Genomic DNA, 22,300 nt, shown 5'->3' with positions numbered 1-22,300 from the left:
TAATCTCAGAAATCATGGTTCAGAAGGATGGTTCATCACTTGTCTAGAATTGTCTCCTCCCATCCTGAGAGATAAAAATCTCAACCAACGCATTAGCAAGACTAAAACAGGGAATCATAACTCAGAATGCCTAGATTAGTTCTCAATTTGCTAAATCTATCCTCAGCTAGAGGTTTAATGAATATATCTGCTAATTAATCCTCAAATTTAATAATTGAATGCTAATATTTCTCTTTTGAATATGTTCCCTTTTTTAGTGAAACCTCACTTCAATATGTTTAGTTCTTGAGTGCAAAACTAAATTTTTGGAAATATTTATGGCACTCAAGTTATCACACAACAAGAGAATGTTATCGGCATTCAACTTATAATCATCAAGTTGAGTTTTCAACCAAAGCAACTGAGAACAACAAGAGGAGGCAGCAATATATTCAACCTCGATAGTGGATAGAGCCACTATAAACTGCTTCTTGCTAGACCAGACATTCAGAGATCTGCCCAGAAAACAGCATATGCCAGATGTGCTTCTTCTATCTACTCTATGTCTGGCAAAGTCTGCATCACGATAACCTACTGCAGAAAAATCATTAGTCCTAGGATACCATAATCCAAAATTGGATGTTCCATGAACTTATCTAATGATTGTTTTAACTGCAGAAAGATGTGATTCTTTCGGTTGTGATTGGAACCTTGAACAAATTCTAACACTTTGCACAATATCAGGTCTAGAGGATGTTAAGTACATAAGAGAACCAATCATTCCTATATACCTAGTCTTATCAACATCTTTCTCAATTTCACCCTTGTCTAACATAGAGTTAAGGTGCATAGGAGTTCCCATGGGTTTGGCATTCTCCATACCAAACTTCTTAACTTCTTAGCATACTTCTCTTGGTGAATAAATGTTCCATTTTCAGTTTGTTTAATTTGAAGTTTAAGGAAGAAATTAAGTTCACCCATCATACTCATGTCAAACTCACTTGTCATGAGTTTTTCAAATTTAAAACAGAGTGATTCTTTTGCTGATCCAAATATTATATCATCAACATAAATTCGGACTAGAATAAAAGAATCATTAGAGTTCTTAATGAATAGAGTAGTGTCTGTGGTGCCTCTTTGAAAATTATTTTTTAAAAGAAAAGAACTAAGTCTTTCATACCAAGCTCTTGGAGCTTGTCTTAATCTATAAAGAGTTTTTGAAAGTTTGAAAACATGATTTGGATGCTCTTTATTTTCAAAACCAGGTGGCTAGACCACATACACCTCTCTATTAATAACTCCATTTAAAAATGCACATTTCATATCCATTTGAAATAATTTAAAGCCACAATGGACAACTTAAGCTAGAAGAAGCCTAATAGCCTCCATTCGAGCCACGTGAGCAAAGGATTTATCAAAATCTATCCCTTCTTGATTATATCCTTGCGCCACTAATCTTGCTTTGGTTCTAGCAATGCCTCCATCTTCACCCAATTTATTCGTGAAGATCCACTTGGTGCCAGTTACTTTTTTTCTATTGGGTTTTGGAACAAGCATCCAAACTTGATTCTTTTCAAATTGTTGAAGCTCTTTCTCCATTGTCTTTACCCAAGAAGGATCATCAAGTATTTTTTTTATGTTCTGAGGCTTAATTTGGGATAGAAAGGCTAATTTTGCTTCTTCAATTGCCTTTCTAGTGGAGGATCAAGTTGTAACACCTTGAAAGACATCCCCAATGACAAATTCTTGTGGATAATTCTTCAAAAACTTCCATTCACGGGGTCTTGAGGGAGAACAGATCCGGTCAAGTTAGGATCAATAGAATTGGTATTCCTAGGAATTTCATCAGTTTCAGGAGATAAAACAGAATTATCTCCTGTAGAATCTTCTGCAACAGCAGGTTCAGAATCAGGTTGCCCGGAATTATCATTTTCTTGATTTTGGGCTTCATTTGCTATTCTCCACTTGGTTTCCTACATTACAGTCTTCCAAAATACTTTGAACCATGTTAGTATCACAAAAAGTAACATGTATAGACTGCTCAATTACTCTAGCATCTTGATGGTAAACTCTATAAACTTTGCTAGTTATGGAATAACCTACAAATAAACACTCATATTTTTGGATCAAATTTTTTCAAATCTTCTTTGTTATTTAAAACAAAATATTTGCATCCAAAGATATGAAGATAATTCAAATTTGGTGGGTTTCTTTTCCAAAGTTCATAAAGGGTTTTCTTTAAAAACTTTCTAATAATTGTTCTGTTTAAAATGTAGCAAGCCGTATTAACAGCTTCAACCCAAAGAAATTTCAAAACATCACTTTCACATAGCATGGTCCTAGCCATTTCTTGAATGCTTCTATTTCTTCTTTCAACAACACCATTTTGTTGTGGTGTTCTAGGACAAGAAAAATTTTGTGATATTCCAAATTCATCACAAAAGAATTCAAAATATTGATTTTTAAATTCTTTACCATGATCACTTCTAATGGAAGCAACCTTTAAATCCTTTTCATTTTGAATTCTTTTGATAAAAATCTCAAATGCTGATAAAGCATCATTTTTATGAGCAAGAAACAAAACCCAACCGAATCTAGTATAATCATCCACAATCACCAAGCCATAATATTTTTCACAAAAACTTTAAGTTCTCGTTGGATCAAAGAGATCAATATGTAGCAATTCAAATGGTCTTTTAGTGGAAATATCTTCCTTTGTTTTAAAATAACTCTTTATTTGTTTTTTCATTTGACATGCATCACAAGTGATGTCTTTGTCAAATTTGATCAAAGGAAGACCTCTCACCAAACCCTTTTTAACAAGCTTGTTAATCTGAAACATGCTAGCATGGCCCAACCTTTTGTGCCATAGCTACTTTTCAGAATCTTTTGAGTGAAAACAAGTTACATTTTGATTCTTTAATTCATCAAGAGTGAGTCCATACACATTGTCACATAGTTTAGCTACAAACAATACTTCATTTAATTTTTCACACACAACTTGGCATTCTAATTTTTTGAAAATGACTAAATAACCAATATCACACAGCTGACTTATGCTCAAAAGATTGTTTTTTAGTTTATCAACTAAGAAGACATTATCAATGAAGGTAGAACGGTTTTTACCCACTTTTTCAATTGCAATTATTTTTCATTTACCGCCATCCCCAAAGGTCACAAAGCCACCATCATAGTTGTTAAGACTGACAAAGAAGGTAGACTTTTTCGTCATGTGCCTAGAACATCCGCTGTCCAAGTACTATAGATCTTTCTTCCTCTTGGATGCTAGGCAAATCTGCAATCAATCTTAAGTGACCTTAAGTATCCAAACAAGTTTGGATTCTTTGAAGTTAATCCATCTTGGTTGTCCAAATTCATTAAAATCGCAATCAACCTTATATGTTTTATTTTCCACAATTCTTTTATCAATAAAATATTGAGGAGAAGAATGATCATTTTTATTGCAATTAGAACAATAATTTTTGAGTGCATGTTGCTGAAATTGATTTAAACTTTAATGTTGATAATGATTAAAAGAATGAAATTTTCTGGTTCTTAAAAAGGGTGCATTTCTTTTGACAAATTCATTTTTAACATATGCACCTCTTTTAGCCAAAGGTCTTAAACCAGAATTTTATGGAGCAAATGGACTTCTTGAATGTGAGGTTATTTTGTGAGATTGTGGTTTTTTAAAAGCAATCTCATTTTTTAAAAAGTAGCCCAGACTCGACATGTTTGGAACAAGTTCAGTTCTTGAGGAGGATGCAAATTCATCAAAAAATAGTTTTTCAAAGGCAGCCTCATTGTTGGAATCATATCCAATACCAGATTTATTAAAACAGATTTTTGTTTTTGAGGAAGAAGTCATAAATTTTGCAATTAGTTTTTCAAAACTGCATCCTCTTTTGTCACATAGCCCAACCTGATTTCTCAAACAATGGTTTTTGACTTGCAAATAGTTTGTCCAAGTTGCTTGAACTATGAGCAAACTTTGCTAAATCACAATTTAACTTTTTAATCATTTCATTTAATCGTTCATTTTCAGCAATAAGTTCTTGAGAAGGATCCAGAATATACTTTTCTTTAAGTTTTTCAATTTCAGATTTCAAAAATCTATTTTCTTCAATAAGATCAATGGCACATTCAGTTTCCTTCACTTTTTCTTTCAAGAATTTATTTTTAGCTTTCAACACTTCATTTTTGGATTTGCATTTATTGTATTTATTCAAAATTTCTTAGAATGGTAGGTGAGATCATCAACTATAACATGTAAATCATCCATAGACAAGTCATAGTAGTTTACCTCATCTAGTTGATCTTCACCAGCCATAAAACAGATTTGAGCTTTATATTCAGAGTCCTCTTGCTCATTTGAATCATTCTCTAGATCCTCCCAAGAAGTCATGAGGACTTTCTTCTTTTCCTTCTTCCCTTTGTCCTCCTTCTTGAGCTTTGGGCAATTGAACTTGAAATGTCCAGCCTCCTTGCAGTTGTGGCATATTACCTTGCTCAAATCTTTTTTGTACTCCTTTGAGCTTGATCCTTTGTGCCTGCCTTTGTTCCTCATTAGCCTCCTTAATCTCTTAGCAAAAAATGCAAGTTCGTCATCTGAAAAACTGTCACAAGACTCACTCTCATCAGGTTTTACTTTAGATTTTAGGGCTATTCGCTTTTTTCTTTGAGTCTTGGCTTGTGTATGTGGTTTCATAAGCTAGAAGTTTCCCTTTTACCTCATCATAGGTTAGTGGACCCAGGTTGTTACTCTCAACTAGGGCAGTGACTTTTGCTTTCCACTCTTTTGTAAGGCTTCTAAGGGCCTTTCTCACTAGAGTTTGTTCAGTGTGTGTTAAACCCATAGCATCAAGGCTGTTGATGATGATTGAAAATCTCTCAAACATCTCATCAATGCTTTCTCCATCCTTCATGGTAAATATCTCATATTCTTTTCGCAGCATATCAATACTTGTTTCTTTGACTTGTTTGGTGCCTTCGTGTGTTACCTGGAGTTTCTCCCAGATTTCTTTTGTCGTCTTGTATCTAAACACCTTTCGATACTCCTTGAAGCTGATAACACAATATAGCAAATTGATAGCTTTAACATTCAACTCCACTTTCTTTTTGTCATCATCATTCCATTCAGTTTCGTCCTTTGGAGTCACCACTCCATCAGCACTAGTATTTGTTAGAATTTTGGAACCACTCACAACTATCCTCCATATGTTTATAATCAATTGATTGAATGAAGATCCGCATCCTTTTTTTCCAGTAAGCATAATTCTTCCGATTGAAGAAGGGAGGTCTGTTGTTTGACTGACCCTCTCTTAGCGTGTAGGCCACTATAGTTGTGCCCAAGTTGTTTGTCATTGGACCTTTGCTCCAAGCTGTTTTGAGACCTTGGCTCTTGATACCAATTGAAGGTTCCAGAAGGCTTAGAGAATTGGGGGAGGGGGGAGGGGGTTGAATCTATGGCCTTCTTTAACTTTGATAAAGTGAGTCTTAAAACCAGAAAATTAACTTAGCTTCTGTTTGGTCTGCGTAGCGGATTATGGAGGAGACAATTTTGTTTTGTCTCATAAAAACCAGAAAATAGAACTAAAGCAGAGAGGGAGAAGATGACATAGCCATATATCCTAGTTTAGTTTCCTTGTACAATGCAACCTACATCCAGTCTCCACCACAACGTTGGTGAAATTTTCACTATCTTTTAAGTATTACATACACAAATTCTCTAGGATTCAACATAATCCTATCTGAGATACATCAAGCTTCAACATAAACTTGATTTGGTAATGCAACTACCTAAACTAGTTACACTAAGTGCTTACCTAACTTAGCAAGGGATACCTCTCAGGTACTTAACACAAAACAGAAAAATAACCAAAAGAAATCTGAAATCACTCTTGACTTTTCTCTCAAGTGTTTCTCTCAGGCTTTTTCACTCTTTGACTTTTTCTCAATGCCTCTCTTTCTTATCTTTTACCTTAAACAGAATCTAAAGAAAGATATACATTGAAATAGAAATAGAAACACAAACATTAAAATATGAAGGAGATGATGATTCACAACCTTGACTCTATGTACTGAACCCAGCTTCTGAACTCATAACCTTGTTCTTCATCTTGGCGGAGTGCTCCCTTTAGTATAGGTGCAATGCTTCCAAGACCTCAAACTCAGTAGTGAGGATTCACTCTTGGCTCTCTCTCTCTCTCTCTCTCTCTCTCTCTCTCTCTCTCTGACTATATTCAATTTTCCTTTTTGTACCTAAGTTAGAGCCACGATTAAAATTCTTCCAAAGTTAACTTCCTAGTCCTTAGGCTATCAGAAGTCATCCCTTCTCTCTCTTCAATCAACCCTAAAATTAGAGATTTCAAATCTGGTTGTTTGCTTGATCGAGGAGCGCAGAGCAGCAGAGATTTGTTTGCTCAGTGACAATCTCAAATCCAAACCCTTGAAATTGTGCTTTGACTCCAAGTAACAATTTGAGCCATTGATTAACAGCAGAGATAATCAACCACCATTCTCTTCATCTTTCCCAAAATGGTGTTACAAAGAGTAGGAAAAGATGTGAAGAAATCAACTTGCATACAAATAAAAATTATTTATCTTTAACCTCTGACTTAGCTTAATGTGATTTTGATTAATGTAATTGGATATTGCTTTCTTGATTTATTTTCTCTTTCTTTCTTTTCTGGTGTGTGAGATCAAAGATGAAGCTCTCTCTCTCTTTTTTGTGTTTACCCGAAGTGCACATGTGAATCCTAGCTTAGGTTTGATTCACTAAAGCTTGGTTGACATTGGGCTGGTTTGGTGGATCCTTGTTCATTCAGCAGTCTTGATTTCTTTGTTCCTTTCCTTTGGGCTGCAACAAAATTCATTTGAGCATGCACCACTAAATGAAACAATTAGACCCAATTGGATATTTAATCCAATAAATCAATGTTTGTCATCATCATTAAATCAATTGTATTCTTAACTCAATACATACTATGAGGGATTTGATTAGTAAGATTCGAGTTGTTAGAGAGAAGGATTTTGCTTGTGATGAGGCGAAGATTTTGATTATTGCTAATTTAAAAATAATTGGGTTGAGTTAAATTGAGTTCATACATGATTCATGATAATAGCGCACATTAACATGGTAGTTTGTTTAATTACTGTTAATTTTGGTTTTTACTGTGAGTTAACGAATTTGGCCATCAGCAACGATTCCAGCATTGTTATTGTTGAAGCTGTATTATTGTTGTTAAAGAAGAACAAAAACGCTGAAGAGAGGAAGAGGACATTATGGTGAATGAGCGATTTTTTTACGGTAAATGTTATTGAGAGCCTAATTGCAAAATTATATTTTGTACAAAAACCTAAGTACAAACTTCTAAAGTGTAGGGACTAATTTATAATTTTAGTGAAAGTATAGGGACTAACAGTGTAATTTAACCTTTAAATAACGACTAATAAATATCTAATTGCAAATTTTTATCTAATATAAAAATTTAATTATATTTTTTTAAACTCTATAGACTTAATTAAAAATTTGATCAAATTATAAGGACTAACAAAATAATTAAATTTTATTATTATTATTATTATTATTATTATTATTATTATTATTATTATTATGGATCACCTTTTTCTCTCGAGCATAATGAAACCGTTACTCCCCCAAGCCTTGTAATTTATTTGGTATATAGGTCCAATACATAAACTTGATAAAAATAACAAATCAGTTGATATATAGGTCCAATTCATAAACTTGATAAGAAACAAATCAGTTGAATCCAAGTAAAACGGGCCTGGAGTCTGGAGACCTTTCATTAGTATGGGGTTTGGAAATAGAACCAAAGCTGACAAAATTGAGAGGACTATTTCCGCACAGTTAGTAGCAAACTCCCTCTGTCCCTCAAACTTGGACAACAGCAAAGTGCGAATCTCTAAAATGCTGTCATCCTCAACTTCAAGGATCACTTTGATCTTTAGGTGTTCCCTTCTCCAAAACCCTAATTTTGTTTCCTTCTCTTCCTCTTCATCTTCAATCTCATCCCTTCACTCTCATTCTACTCGCCAAGTTGATGAAGCTGTTGATTCATTCACTCGCATGCTCTCTATGCGTCGTACTCCTCCCATCATCCAATTTAACAAGATTTTGGGATCCCTTTCCAAGACGAACCATTTCCACGCCGTCGTTTCCCTTTTTCAGCAATTGCAAGCCAGAGGAATCGCGCCCAGCATAATTACTTTGAGCATCTTAATCAATTATTATTTCGGCATGGGTGGTGCACGAAATTGTGATGTCCAGGCTCGAACAATCCCTGGTAATGGCTCCAAAAACTTGGTGCTCTGTTCTCAATACATAATTGTCACAACTTCGATACAACTAACCAGCAAGTGCACTGGGTCGTCCAAGTAATACCTTACGTGAGTAAGGGTCGAATCCCACGGAGATTGTTGGTATGAAGCAAGCTATGGTCACCTTGTAAATCTCAGTCAGGCGGATATAAATTGATAATGGAGTTTTCGAAATTAAATAATAAAAGAGGGATAGAAATACTTATGTAAATCATTGGTGAGAATTTCAGATAAGCATATGGAGATGCGTTCGTTCCTCTGAACCTCTGCTTTCCTGCTATCTTCATCCAATCAGTCTTACTCCTTTCCATGGCTGGCTTTATGTGATACATCACCACTGTCAATGGCTACTTTCGGTCATCTCTCGGGAAAATGATCCAATGCCCTGTCACGGCACGGCTAATCGTCTGGAGGCATCACCCTTGTCAATGGCTTCATCTTATCCTCTCAGTGAATAATATGCTCACGCACCCTGTCACGGCACGGCTACTCATCTGTCGGTTCTCGATCATGCTGGAATAGGATTTACTATCCTTTTGCGTCTGTCACTAACGCCCTGCAATCGCGAGTTTGGAGCTCGTCACAGTTATTCATTCATCGAATCCTACTCGGAATACCACAGACAAGGTTTAGACCTTCCGGATTCTCTTGAATGCCGCCATCATTCTAGCTTACGCCACGAAGATTCTGGTTAAGAGATCTAAGAGATATTCATTCTAGCTTAATTCATGTAGAACAGAAGTGTTTGTCAGGCACGCGTTCATAAAGGAGAAGGATGATGAGCGTCACACATAATCATCACCTTCATCACGTTCTTGGGTGCGAATAGATATCTTAGAAGCGAAATAAGATGAATCGAATAGAAAACAGTGGTACTTTGCATTAATCTTTGAGGAACAGCAGAGCTCCACACCTTAATCTATGTAGTGTAGAAACTCTACCGTTGAAAATACATAAGTGAAAGTCTAGGCATGGCCGAGATGGCCAGCCCCCAAAGTCTAAGAACAATGCATTCAAAGATGATCCTAAGATCCTAAGATGATCAAAAGATGGTCAAAAAGACGCCTAATACAATAGTAAAAGGTCCTATTTATAATAAACTAGCTACTAGGGTTTACATGAGTAAGTAATTGATGCATAAATCCACTTCCTGGGCCCACTTGGTGTGTGTTTGGGCTGAGCCTGAGTGTTGCACGTGTAGAGGTCCTCCTTGGAGTTGAACGCCAGCTTTTGTGCCAGTTTGGGCGTTCAACTCTGGTTTTGGCTCCTTTTCTGGCGTTGGACGCCAGATTTGGGTAGAAAACTGGCGTTGAACGCCAGTTTACATCATCTATTCTTGGCCAAAGTATGGACTATTATATATTTCTGGAAAGCCCTGTAAGTCTACTTTCCAAAGCAATTGGAAGCGCGCCGTTTCGAGTTCTGTAGCTCCAGAAAATCCACTTTGAGTGCAGGGAGGTCAGAATCCAACAGCATCAGCAGTCCTTCTTCAACCTCTGAATCTGATTTTTGCTCAAGTCCCTCAATTTCAGCCAGAAAATACCTGAAATCATAGAAAAACACACAATCTCATAGTAAAGTCCAGAAATGTGAATTTAACATAAAAACTAATGAAAACATCCCTAAAAGTAACTAGATCCTACTAAAAACATACTAAAAACAATGTCAAAAAGCGTATAAATTATCCACTCATCACAACACCAAACTTAAATTGTTGCTTGTCCCCAAGCAACTGAAAATCAAATAGGATAAAAAGAAGAGAATATACTACAAATTCCAAACTATCAATGAAACAGAGCTTCAATCATATGAGCGGGACTTATAGCTTTTTGCCTCTTGAATAGTTTTGGCATCTCACTTTATCCATTGAGGTTCAGAATGATTTGCATCTATAGGAACTTCAGATTTCGAATAGTGTTATTGACTTTCCTAGTTCAGTATGATGATTCTTGAACACAGCTTCTTTATGAGTCTTGGCCGTGGCCCTAAGCACTTTGTTTTCCAGTATTACCACCGGATACATAAATGTCACAGACACATAACTGGGTGAACCTTTTTAGATTGTGACTCAGCTTTGCTAAAGTCTCCAATTAGAGGTGTCCAGGGTTCTTAAGCACACTCTTTTTTTTTTTGCTTTGGACCTTGACTTTAACCGCTCAGTCTCAAGTTTTCACTTGACACCTACACGCCACAAGCACATGGTTAGGGACAGCTTGGTTTAGCCGCTTAGACCAGGATTTTATTCCTTTAGGCCCTCCTATCCACTAATGCTCAAAGCCTTGGGATCCTTTTTATTTTCCCTTGCCTTTTGGTTTTAAGGGTTATTGGCTTTTTCTGCTTGCTTTTTCTTTCTATATTTTTTTTTTCGCTTATATTTTTTTTTTCTGCAAGCTTTGTTCTTTGCTGCTTTTTCTTGCTTCAAAAATCATTTTTATGATTTTTCAGATTATCAAATAACATGTCTCCTAGTCATCATTCTTTCAAGAGCCAACATATTTAACATTCTTAAACAACAATTTCGAAAGACATATGCACTGTTCAAGCATACATTCAGAAAACAAGAAGCATTGTCACCACATCAATATAATTAAGCTAAGTTCAAGGATAAATTCGAAACTCATGTACTTCTTGTTCTTTTGAATTAAAACAGTTTTTTTATTTAAGAGAGGTGATGGATTCATAGGACATTCATAACTTTAAGACATAGTTACTAACTACTAATGATCATGTAATAAAGACACAAACACAGATACGCACATAACATAGAAAACGAAAAACAGAAGAAATAAGAACAAGGAATGAATCCACCTTAGTGATGGTGGCGTTTCCTTCTTGAGGAACCAATGATGTCCTTGAGCTCTTCTATGCCTCTTCCTTGTCTTTGTTGCTCCTCCCTCATTGCTTTTTGATCTTCTCTTATTTCATGTAGCATGATGGAGTGCTCTTGATGTTCCACCCTTAGTTGTCCCATATTGGAACTCAATTCTCCTAGGGAGATGTTGATTTGCTCCCAATAATTTTGTGGAGGGAAGTGCATTTGAGGCATCTCCGGAATCTCATGGTAATGAGCTTCTTGCGCCTCTTGAGCTCCATGAATGGGCTCTCTTGCTTGCTCCATCTTTTTCTTAGTGATGGGCTTGTCCTCTTTAATGAGGATATCTCCCTCTATGTCAATCCCAGCTGAATTGCATAGATGGCAAATGAGGTGAGGGAAGGCTAATCTTGCCATAGTGGAGGACTTGTCAGCCACCTTGTAGAGTTCTTGAGGTATAATCTCATGAACTTCCACCTCTTCTCCAATCATGATGCTGTGGATCATGATGGCCCGGTCTATAGTAACTTCAGACCGGTTGCTAGTGGGAATGATTGAGCATTGAATGAACTCCAACCATCCTCTAGCTATAGGCTTGAGGTCCAATCTTCTTAGTTGAACCGGCTTGCCTTTGGAGTCAATCTTCCATTGAGCTCCTTCTACACATATGTCCATAAGGACTTGGTCCAACCTTTGATCTAAGTTGACTCTCCTTGTGTAGGGGTGTGCGTTCTCTTCCATGTTTGGCAAGTTGAACGCCAACCTCACATTCTCCGAACTAAAATCTAAGTATTTCCCCCGAACCATTGTAACATAGTCTTTTGGATCCGGGTTCTTACTTTGATCATGGTTTTTGGTGATCCATGCATTGGCATAGAACTCTTGAACCATTAAGATGCCGACTTGTTGGATGGGGTTTGTTAGAACTTCCCAACCTCTTCTTTGAATTTCATGTCGGATCTCCGGATACTCATTTCTTTTGAGTTTGAAAGGGACCTCAGGGATCACCTTCTTCTTGGCCACAACATCATAGAAGTGGTCTTGATGGGCTTTAGAGATGAACCTTTCCATCTCCCATGACTCGGATGTGGAAGCTTTTATCTTCCCTTTCCCCTTTCTAAAGGATTCTCCGGTCTTAGGTGCCATCAATGGTAATGGAAAAACAAAAAGCTTATGCTTTTACCACACCAAACTTAGAATATTGCTCGCCCTCGAGCAATAAACAAAGGAATAGAAGTAGAAGAAGAAGAAAGATGGAGAGGGAGAGGGAGATGTGGTTTCGGCCAAGAGGAGTGTAGAGGGATGTGTTGTGTGAATTTGATGAAGAATGGAGGTCTTTATATAGGGAAGGGAGGGGGGTATTGGTTCGGCCATATGGGTGGGTTTGGGTGGGAAATTGGTTTTGAATTTTGAAGGTAGGTGGAGTTTATGAGGTAGGTTTATGGGGAAGAGTGGATGGATGTGAGTGGTGAAGAGGTGATGGAGAAGAGAGATTGAGGTGATTGGTGAAGGGTTTTTGGGAAGAGTGTTTATGGGGTTGTGTGAAAGAGAGTGGTGAGAAGAAGTGAGTGGAGGTAGGTGGGGATCCTGTGGGGTCCACAGATCCTGAGTGGATCCTGTGGGATCCACAGATCCTGAGGTGTTCAAGGATTTACATCCCTGCACCCATTAGGCATGTAAAAATGCCTTTGTACCCAACTCTGGGCGTTCAGCGCCAGGTTGGTGGCCATTTTGGGCGTTCAACGCCCATTTGTGTGCCATTTCTGGCGTTGAACGCCAGAACCATGCCTGTTCTGGCGTTTAGCGCCCAGAAGCTGCCCATTTTGGGCGTTCAGCGCCAGCACCATGCTCTGTTCTGGTGCTGAACGCCAGACAGATGCTCCTCCAGGGTGTGATTTTTCTTCTGCTGTTTTTTATTCCGTTTTCAATTTTTTTTATTTATTTTGTGACTCCACATGATCATGAACCTACAAAGACATATAACTAAGGAAAATATAGTTAGATAAATAAACATTGGGTTGCCTCCCAACAAGCACTTCTTTAGTGTCAATAGCTTGACAGTGGGCTCTCATGGAGCCTCACAGATGTACAGAGCTTTGTTGAAACTCTCCAACACCAAACTTAGAGTTTGGATATGGGAGTTCAACACCAAACTTAGAGTTTGTTTGTGGCCTCCCAACACCAAACTTAGAGTTTGACTGTGGAGGCTCTGGTTGACTCTGTTTTGAGAGAAGCTTTTTATGCTTCCTCTCCATGGATGCAGAGAGAGATCCTTGAGTTATAAACACAAGGTTGTCCTCATTCAATTGAAGGATTAATTCTCCTCTGTCCACATCAATCACAGCTCTTGCTGTGGCCAGGAAAGGTCTTCCTAGGATGATGGATTCATCCTCTTCCTTTCCAGTATCCAGGACTATGAAATCAGTAGGTATGTAAAGGCCCTCAACCTTTACTAATACATTTTCTACTTGTCCATAAGCCTGTTTTCTTGAGCTGTCTGCCATCTCTAGTGAGATTTTAGCAGCTTGCACCTCATAGATTCCTAGTTTCTCTATTATAGAGAGGGGCATGAGGTTTATCCCTGAACCAAGGTCACACAGAGCTTTAAAGATCATGGTGCCTATGGTACAGGGTATTATGAACTTTCCAGGATCCTGTCTCTTCTGAGGCAATGTCAGTTGATCCAGATCACTTAGTTCATTGATGAACAAGGGATGTTCAACTTCCCAAGTATCAATACCAAATAATTTGGCATTCAGCTTCATGATTGCACCAAGAAACTTGGCAGTTTGCTCTTCAGTAACATCCTCATTCTCTTCAGAAGAGGAATACTCATCAGAGCTCATGAAGGGCATAAGGAGGTTTAATGGAATCTCTATGGTCTCTAGATGAGCCTCAGAGTCCTTTGATTCCTCAGAGGGAAGCTCCTTATTGATCACTGGACGTCCCAGGAGGTCTTCCTCCTTGGGATTCACGTCCTCTCCTTCCCTTACAGGTTCGGCCATGGTGCTTATGTCAATGGCCTTGCACTCTCCTTTTGGGTTCTCTTCTGTATTGCTTGGGAGAGTATTATGAGGGATTTCAGTGATCCTTTTACTCAGCTGGCCCACTTGTGCTTCCAGATTTCTAATGGAAGACCTTGTTTCATTCATGAAACTCACAGTGGCCTTAGATAGATCAGAGACTAGATTTGCTAAATTAGAAGCATTTTGTTCAGAGTTCTCTGTCTGTTGCTGAGTTGATGATGGAAAAGGCTTGCTATTGCTAAACCTGTTTCTTCCACCATTATTAAAGCCTTGTTGAGGCTTTTGATCCTTCCATGAGAAATTTGGATGATTTCTCCATGTTGAATTATAGGTGTTTCCATAAGGTTCACCTAAGTAATTTACCTCTGCTATTGCAGGGTTCTCAGGATCATAGGCTTCTTCTTCAGAAGATGCCTCTTGAGTACTGTTGGATGCAGCTTACATTCCATTCAGACTCTGAGAAATCATATTGACTTGCTGAGTCAATATTTTGTTTTGAGCCAATATGGCATTCAGAGTATCAACTTCAAGAACTCCCTTCTTCATAGGCGTCCCATTGTTCACAGGATTCCTTTCAGAAGTGTACATGAACTGGTTATTTGCAACCATGTCAATGAGTTCTTGAGCTTCTGCAGGCGTTTTCTTTAGGTGAATGGATCCACCTGCAGAAGTGTCCAATGACATCTTAGATAACTCAGACAGACCCTCATAGAATATATCCAGGATGGTCCATTCTGAAAGCATGTCAGAAGGACACTTTTTGGTCAACTGTTTGTATCTTTCCCAAGCTTCATAGAGGGATTCACCTTCTTTCTGTCTGAAGGTTTGAACATCAGCTCTAAGCTTGCTCAGCTTTTGAGGAGGAAAGTACTTGGCTAAGAAAGCCGTGACCAGCTTATCCCAAGAGTTCAGGCTATCTTTAGGTTGAGAGTCCAACCATAATCTAGCTCTGTCTCTTACAGCAAAGGGGAAAAGCATGAGCCTGTAGACTTCAGAATCTACTCCATTAGTCTTAACAGTATCACATATCTGCAAGAATTCAGTTAAGAACTGAAAAGGATCTTCAGATGGAAGTCCATGAAACTTGCAGTTCTGCTGCATCAGAGAAACTAATTGAGGTTTCAGCTCAAAGTTGTTTGCTCCAATGGCAGGAATGGAGATGCTTCTTCCATGTAAGTTGGAATTAGGTGCAGTAAAGTCACCAAGCATCTTCCTTACATTATTATTATTTCCGGCTGCCATCTCCTCTTCCTGTTCGAAATTTTCTAAAAGGTTATCTCTGGATTGTTGTAATTTAGCTTCTCTTAATTTTCTCTTCAGAGTCCTTTCAGGTTCTGGATCTGCTTCCACAAGAATGTTCTTATCCTTGCTCCTGCTCATATGACAAAGAAGAAGGCACAGAAAAATAATAATAATAATAGAGATCCTTTATACCACAGTATAGGGATCCCTTTGTGAGTGGAAAAAAAGAGGGGGAGACAAAGAATGTAATGTAATGGAAGAAACACAACTGTGAGGAGGCTTTGAGATGTGAGATGAGATGTTAGTAAATAAATAAATAAATAGAATAAGATGGGGGGAGAATTTTCGAAAAATATTTTTGAAAAAGAGTTAGTGATTTTCGAAAATGGTTTTTGCAAAATGTTAGTATTTTTTTTCGAAAATTTTTAAAATCAAAAATAAAAATAAAAATAATTAGTTAATTAAAAAGAAATTTTTGAAAAAGAGGGAGGATATTTTCGAAAATTAGAGAGAGAGAGTTAGTTAGGTGGTTTTGAAAAAGATAAGAAACAAACAAAAAGTTAGTTAGTTAGTTGAAACAAATTTTGAAAAGATAAGAAGATAAGAGGTTAGAAAAGATATTTTGAAATCAAATTTTTGAAAAAGGTAAGATAAGAAGATATTTTTTGAAAAGATATGATAGAAATTAGTTTTGAAAAAGATTTGATTTTTAAAATCACAATTAATGACTTGATTCACAAGAAATCACAAGATATGATTCTAGAACTTAAAGTTTGAATCTTTCTTAACAAGCAAGTAACAAACTTGAAATTTTTGAATCAAAACATTAATTGCTTTTGTTATTTTCGAAAATTTGATATGAAAATTAAGAAAAAGATTTTTGAAAAATATTTTTGAAATTTTCGAAAATAACTAATAAATTTGAAAAAGATTTGATTTTTTTGAAAAAGATTTTGAAAAAGATAATATTTTCAAATTGAAAATTTGAATTGACTCATAAGAAACAACTTGATTTTAAAAATTTTTGAAAAAGTCAACTCAAATTTTCGAATTTGATGAGAGAAAGGAGGGAAAGATATTTTTTTTTATTTTTGAATTTTTATGATGAGAGAGAAGAAAAAAAAACATGAAAATTATGCAATGCATGAAATTTTTAGATCAACACATGTGATGAATGCAAGAATGCTATGAATGTCAAGATGAACACCAAGAATACTATGAATGTCAAGATGAACATCAAAGACACAATTTTGAAAAATCTTTAATGCAAGAAAAACATGCAAGACACCAAACTTAGAATTCTTTAATGCTTAGACACTAAGAATTCAAGAATGCATATGAAAAACACCATACAACACAAAACAAAAAATCATCAAAATCAAACAAGAAGACTTACCAAGAACAACTTGAAGATCATGAAGAACACTATGAATGCATGAAATTTTCGAAAAATGTAAGATGCACATGCAATTGACACCAAACTTATAACATGACTCAAGACTCAAACAAGAAACACAAAAAAATATTTTTGATTTTTATGATTTTCTAATTTTTTGTATTTTCTTTTAATTTTTTCGAAAATTATTGTGAAAAATAAAAATAAGGATTCCAAAATTTTTAATATGAATCCCAGGAATCTTATGCTCTAAAGCTCCACTCAAAAGGTCAGGCATGGCTTAATAGCCAGCCAAGCTTTAGTATGTAACTCAGACATGACACGCCTGACATACTCATTCCCAAAGGAATTAGACATGGCTTTACAGCCAGCCAGGCTTCAACATGCTCCATGAAACACTAGAATTCATTCTTAAAAATTCTGAAGAAAAATAGATTTTTGAAAACATTTTTTTTTTCGAAAACAAAGAAAAATTTTTAAAAGATTTTTGAAAATTTTTTGAAAACAAAACAAAAAGAAAATTACCTAATCTGAGCAACACGATGAACCGTCAGTTGTCCAAACTCGAACAATCCCCGGCAACGGCACCAAAAACTTGGTGCACGAAATTGTGATGTCCAGGCTCGAACAATCCCTGGTAATGGCTCCAAAAACTTGGTGCTCTGTTCTCAATACATAATTGTCACAACTTCGATACAACTAACCAGCAAGTGCACTGGGTCGTCCAAGTAATACCTTACGTGAGCAAGGGTCGAATCCCACGGAGATTGTTGGTATGAAGCAAGCTATGGTCACCTTGTAAATCTCAGTCAGGCGGATATAAATTGATAATGGAGTTTTCGAAATTAAATAATAAAAGAGGGATAGAAATACTTATGTAAATCATTGGTGAGAATTTCAGATAAGCATATGGAGATGCGTTCGTTCCTCTGAACCTCTGCTTTCCTGCTATCTTCATCCAATCAGTCTTACTCCTTTCCATGGCTGGCTTTATGTGATACATCACCACTGTCAATGGCTACTTTCGGTCATCTCTCGGGAAAATGATCCAATGCCCTGTCACAACACGGTTAATCGTCTGGAGGCATCACCCTTGTCAATGGCTTCATCTTATCCTCTCAGTGAATAATATGCTCACGCACCCTGTCACGGCACGGCTACTCATCTGTCGGTTCTCGATCATGCTGGAATAGGATTTACTATCCTTTTGCGTCTGTCACTAACGCCCTGCAATCGCGAGTTTGGAGCTCGTCACAGTCATTCATTCATCGAATCCTACTCGGAATACCACAGACAAGGTTTAGACCTTCCGGATTCTCTTGAATTCCGCCATCATTCTAGCTTACGCCACGAAGATTCTGGTTAAGAGATCTAAGAGATATTCATTCTAGCTTAATTCATGTAGAACAGAAGTGTTTGTCAGGCACGCGTTCATAAAGGAGAAGGATGATGAGCGTCACACATAATCATCACCTTCATCACGTTCTTGGGTGCGAATAGATATCTTAGAAGCGAAATAAGATGAATCGAATAGAAAACAGTGGTACTTTGCATTAATCTTTGAGGAACAGCAGAGCTCCACACCTTAATCTATGTAGTGTAGAAACTCTACCGTTGAAAATACATAAGTGAAAGTCTAGGCATGGCCGAGATGGCCAGCCCCCAAAGTCTAAGAACAATGCGTTCAAAGATGATCCTAAGATGATCAAAAGATGGTCAAAAAGACGCCTAATACAATAGTAAAAGGTCCTATTTATAATAAACTAGCTACTAGGGTTTACATGAGTAAGTAATTGATGCATAAATCCACTTCCTGGGCCCATTTGGTGTGTGTTTGGGCTGAGCCTAAGTGTTTCACATGTAGAGGTCCTCCTTGGAGTTGAACGCCAGCTTTTGTGCCAATTTGGGCGTTCAACTCTGGTTTTGGCTCCTTTTCTGGCGCTGGACGCCAGATTTGGGTAGAAAGCTGGCGTTGAACGCCAGTTTATGTCATCTATTCTTGGCCAAAGTATAAACTATTATATATTTCTGGAAAGCCCTGGAAGTCTACTTTCCAACGCAATTGGAAGCGCGCCATTTAGAGTTCTGTAGCTCCAGAAAATCCACTTTGAGTGCAGGGAGGTCAGAATCCAACAGCATCAGCAGTCCTTCTTTAACCTCTGAATCTGATTTTTGCTCAAGTCCCTCAATTTCAGCCAGAAAATACCTGAAATCACAGAAAAACACACAATCTCATAGTAAAGTCCAGAAATGTGAATTTAACATAAAAACTAATGAAAACATCCCTAAAAGTAACTAGATCCTACTAAAAACATACTAAAAACAGTGTCAAAAAGCGTATAAATTATCCGCTCATCAATGGGTCGTATGATGCTTGCTTTCTCTATATTGGCCAAAATTTTCAGGATGGATTTTCAACCTGATACGGTAACTATGACAACAATCTTGAAAGGTCTCTGTCTCTGCGGTAGTGTTGAAAAAGCAGTGCGCTTTCATGACAGAGTGCTGGCTCATGGATTTCACTTCGACCAAGTCACTTATGGGACCTTGATCAATGGCCTCTGTAAGACCGGACACACATCAGCTGCTATTCAAGTGTTGAGAAAGATCCCACATTATGGCGTTGCTCCTGATGTCTTCATGTACAGCGCAATTATTGATAGCCTCTGCAAGGATACACTTGTAAGTCAGGCTTTTCATTTATTTTCTGAAATGCTTGCTAAGGGAATTTCTCCCGATGTTATCACATACAGTTCTCTCATTTTTGGATTGTGTCTTGTGGGTCAATATAAGGAAGCCGTTGATTTACTAAATCATATGATGCTTAAAAACATTACTCCTAATGTATATACCTATAGTACTTTGATCGATGGGCTATGCAAGGAAGGAAAGATCAAAGATGCTAAGAATGTGTTGGCTGTGATGAAAAAACATGGTGTGAAACCAGATGTGGTGTGGTTACTTATAATAGCTTAATGAATGGGCATTGTTTGGTTAATGAGGTAAATAAGGCAAAATATATATTCAACACAATGGCCCAAAGTAGAGTTTCACTCGATGTTCAAAGTTACAGTATCATGATTAATGGCTTCTGCAAAAGTAAAATGGTCAATGAAGCCTTGAATCTCTTTGAAGAAATGCGTCGCAAAAACTTGGTTCCAAACACGGTAACTTACAGCACTCTTATTGATGGCTTGAGCAAATCAAAGAGAATCTCCCGTGCTTTGGAGCTTCTTATCGAGATGCATCATAGAGGTCAACCCGCTAATGTAGTCACTTACAATTCGTTGTTGGATGGGATGTTCAAAAACTAACAACCTAACGAGGCATTTATGTTATTCAATCAAATGATAGAGTGTGCCATTGATACAGATATATTCACTTACAATATACTTATAGATGGCCTATGCAAAGGTGGAAGACTTATAGATGCAAAAGAGATTTTTCAAGATCTTTCCGTTAAAGGCTATCGTCCAAATGTGAGGACATACAATATTATTATCAATGGGCTCTGCAAAGAGGGCTTGTTTGAAGAAGCATTGGCACTCTTGTCAAAAATGGAAGGCAATGGTTGCTTACCAGATGCTGTGACTTTTGAAACTGTTATCCGTGCTTTGTTTGAAAAAGATGAGAATGACATGGCAGAGAAACTTCTTCGGAAAATGGTTGCTGGAGGCTTATTGAATTGATAAAAGAAAGTAAGATACAATTAGTATTTAATGAATAATGCATAATTATTCTAATTTAGGAATATATAATTAATATTTAATACATTATTAAACTAATTGTCAATTGAGAATATTTTTAATTATTTTAATTATATTAATACAATTCTAATTCTCATTCATTATACAATAATTTTATTAGTGGCAAGTTGTTACGTTAATGGTGATCCATTTATATTGATATCAATTGATCAATTGATAATAATATTAACAATAATAATATAATTATTTTTAGAGAAATGTTAGGGGCCATCAATTTTAATGTTTTGTAACCATAAATTGGCCATTAATAGCATTTTTAATGGTGTGAGATTACATCTAATGGTGGGAGATCACTCACTTTTATTTTGATGGTTAAGTGTTGGCTAGAAAACACAAAAGTTGCTGGCCTCCTAGACTTTTTCTTATTTTTATTCTAATAAAGGCTATATATAGTGTTTTTTGTAGTTCATGAGCCTAGATTTGAGAGTCAGCTTATTTTTTTTTTAATTTATTATTCTTCTTTTACTACTTCATAGAATAAAATTATATTCTTCATTTTTCATCAAAGTTAATCCTTTTTAAGGTATAATTTATATTTTTTTATAGTATTTTTTATATACTAATTCTATTATATTATTATATTGATAATTTAATGATTATTCTTATTCCAAATTATTCTTTTCGTTCTAATGTTCCAGTGCGATCGTCTTTTGCCGCAATCGTTTACAATGTATCACATCCATCAAATACCACCTCAAGTTGTATTCACTGATTCGGGTTTTATTTACATGAATGTAAGCGTCCAACGAAGGGCAGTAAGCTCTATTTTACCGAAAGATGATTGAATCTATTCACATATTATGACAAACATGATGGAATATGGGTAAAATTAGTTTTCTTGGGAGAAACTTGATTTTTTATTGAGGAATTGTTTCCACAGAGTTTCGTAGGCCAAGTTTGTAAAAATGAATCGGTAGGGGAGCGTTCCGCCTTAGAGGAAAGGACCCGCGCGAGCAGTGGTGGACGAAGCGGAAGCGAGAATGTCGGCTTGAGTAACGCAAACGTTGGTGAGAATCCAATGCCTCGAAAACCTAAGGGTTCCTCCGCAAGGTTCGTCCACGGAGGGTGAGTCAGGGCCTAAGATCAGGCCGAAAGGCGTAGTAGATGGACAACAGGTGAATATTTTCTATCCCTTCCAAACTTTCTACGTCTGCTCGGAAATTTTTGAAGTGGAGCACATAATGAGATTGAATTTTCTCAATTTAAGTTCGGTTTTGATAAATTCGTGTCAAACTCGGAGATGCAATTTCAACGATTGGTAATATATTCAAATTTTCTTATTTTTTAAGTTTTTTGTAATTAAAATATTTTTATAATATATTGTAATTTTTTTTTTCAGAAATTACCGTCCTTCTTTTACATCAATGCAATGCCATTGAGAAAAATAAAGATAAGTTTAGTTTTTCGGTGTGACAATTCTATACCTTACCGCATTGCATGGATAGAGGATGATGAAGTTTATTTAACAAGGGAATGGTCTGAATTTGCACGAATTCTAAATGTTCAAACTTAGATGGTATTTTAGTTGGTTGTCGTTACGAGAATGACTCTAATCTATACGTGTCTAAGGACTATAATAGATTAAATATTATTTAAGTAATTTAGTTCTAATATTAGTATTTGATTAAATTAGTTTTAGAAAAATTTAGATTTAAATTGTTACCTCAATTTATATATTACGACTATTCTTCTTGGATATGTTATTTTTAGATTTTTTAATATAAATTTTTTTCAA

General features: G+C 36.5%; 1 non-coding gene and 1 pseudogene across 1 annotated transcript; both read left to right on the top strand.

The window, feature by feature from the left end:
- Nucleotides 1-14,898: 14,898 nt before the first annotated feature.
- LOC148565983 (small nucleolar RNA R71) lies at nucleotides 14,899-15,006 on the top strand. Its single transcript, XR_015884255.1, has one exon. It is a non-coding gene; the product is annotated as a small nucleolar RNA R71 (small nucleolar RNA).
- A 4,150-nt stretch (nucleotides 15,007-19,156) lies between these two features.
- LOC148565982 (uncharacterized) lies at nucleotides 19,157-20,487 on the top strand (annotated as a pseudogene).
- The last annotated feature ends 1,813 nt before the right edge of the window (nucleotides 20,488-22,300 follow it).

Source organism: Arachis ipaensis, chromosome B5 (genome assembly GCF_059453495.1).
Source record: "Arachis ipaensis isolate K30076 ecotype BB chromosome B5, ASM5945349v1, whole genome shotgun sequence".
Classification (NCBI taxonomy): domain Eukaryota; kingdom Viridiplantae; phylum Streptophyta; class Magnoliopsida; order Fabales; family Fabaceae; genus Arachis; species Arachis ipaensis.
This window is presented reverse-complemented; position numbering and strand designations above follow the sequence as displayed.